Here is a 2,228-nt window from a genome sequence, read left to right as displayed (position 1 = left end):
GAAATGATGTCCTCGGGCTATGAGAATGATGCCTCCGAACCATGATTCCTTTAAATAATGCTATGCAAAGATAAAAGTAGGGTCCTCAGGCCATGGCATGGCGTTATCGGGCTATCAAAATGGTGCCTTTGAACAATGACTCCTTTGGACAATTTGGCGATCTTTCAGCCCATGAAATGCAGCAGGTGGCGATCTTTCAGCCGATGCAAGACGTAAATAAGGTGGCGGTATTTCAGCCGATGCAAATGTAAGTAAAGTGGCAATTTTTCAGTCGATGCAAGATTTAAATGAAATGGCGATATTTCAGCCATGCAAGATGGAGACAAAGCTTAGTCTCGGAAGCAGAATAGTAGCCTTATGCAATAATGGAGACAAAGCTTAGTCTCGGAAGGCAGAATAGTAGCCTTATGCAATGCAAAAATGCAAATGGAGGTAGAGCTTAACCTCGGAAGGAAGAATAGTAGCCTTATGCAATAATGGAGACATAGCTTAGTCTCGGAAGGCAGAATAGTAGCCTTATGCAATGCAGAAATGCAAATGGAGGTAGAGCTTAACCTCGGAAGGCAGAATAGTAGCCTTATGCAATGTAGAAAAATGCAAATGGAGGTAGAGCTTAACCTCGAAAGGCAGTAACCTTATGCAGAAGATGAGAGACGAATAGTAATAAAGGATTCTTAGCTGATAGCTGATAGCCGGTTGCTGATTGTGATATTGTGGCTGCTGGGGATATTGCATGCGGATAGCGGTTGCGAAGCGATAATTCCGAGTATGAGTGTGTAAATGTATTCGATGATTTGTGACTTGGATGCCTGCATCCAAAGAAAAATCGTGAATTCTGTAGAGGGGGAAGGCTAGTTCGTATCCCCGTGAACTTTGCTTATCCTGCTTGGCTCTATTTTTGGTGATACTGTAGGTACCCTTGGGGTAGCGTTGTTAAACAAAGCAATTTCGATAATAAACACGCATGAGTCTATTAAAGATATGACATATGTATATATATCTAAGAAGTAGTTTTTAGATGAACCAACGACCGTGACGTGGTTCAAGACATTGAGACCTTTCTTGCTACGGAATTTTGAGGGTCCTCCTCAAAATTCTGCCCCAGTTTACTGGATTGATTCTTCTGACGGCTACTCGCGATGATCGGCTGAAGTTACTTCGGAATTTTGAGGGTCCTCCTCAAAATTCTGCCCCAGTTTCCAATTGCGGGGGAAATGAAAGTTTTTATTGAATTTGACCGAACCCATAACGCTGCCTACGTATCCCCTCTTAAACGGGAATCAGGTCAGACGTAGTTCAAATTACATAAGGAAATCATAAATGGTTACACATAGTATCGCTTGACTGCATCTGAGTTGATTGGTTTTGGCCAAACTTCTCCGTCCATTTCTGCAAGTATGAGGGCTCCTCCTGTCAGAACCCAATGAACCATATATGGACCCTGCCAGTTGGGAGATAGCTTCCCTTTGGCTTCATCTTGATGTGGAAAAATCTTCTTTAACACCGGCTGCCCTGGTGTGAACCGTCTTGGTCTGACTCTCTTGTTGAAGGCTCGGGACATTCTGTTCTAATAAAGTTGACCATGGAAAACTACATTCATTCTTTTACCATCTATGAGGGCTAGCTGTTCGTAACGACTTTTTACCTATTCTGCATCATCGATCTCTGCTTCCTGTATGATTCTTAGGGAGGGAATTTCCACTTCGGCGGGAATGACCGCTTTTGTACCATAAACCAGCATATAAGGAGTTGCACCAGTTGATGTGCGGACTGTGGTGTGATACCCTAACAAAGCAAATGATAGCTTCTCATGCCGCTGCTTATTCTTTTCTACCATCTTTCTCACTATCTTCTTAATGTTATTGTTAGCGGCTTCTACTGCTCCGTTCATTTGAGGCCTGTAAGCTGTGGAATTCTTGTGTTTGATCTTGAAGGTTTCACACATAGCTTTCATCAAATCACTGTTGAGGTTGGAGCCATTGTCAGTAATGATTGATTCTGGAATCCTGAATCGACAAACGATACGGCCACGGACAAAGTCTGCCACGACTTTCTTGGTTACTGCTCTGTAAGATGCTGCTTCAACCCATTTGGTGAAATAGTCGATTGCTACTAGGATAAACCTGTGCCCGTTTGATGAGGCAGGTTCGATTGGTCCAATAACATCCATCCCCCATGCGGCGAATGGCCATGGCGAGCTTGTTGCATTAAGCTCATTTGGTGACACC

The sequence above is a fragment of the Nicotiana attenuata genome, unplaced genomic scaffold, assembly GCF_001879085.1.
Source record: "Nicotiana attenuata strain UT unplaced genomic scaffold, NIATTr2, whole genome shotgun sequence".
Classification (NCBI taxonomy): Eukaryota; Viridiplantae; Streptophyta; class Magnoliopsida; order Solanales; family Solanaceae; genus Nicotiana; species Nicotiana attenuata.
The sequence above is the reverse complement of the archived record's forward strand: the minus strand, read 5'-3'. Positions refer to the sequence as shown.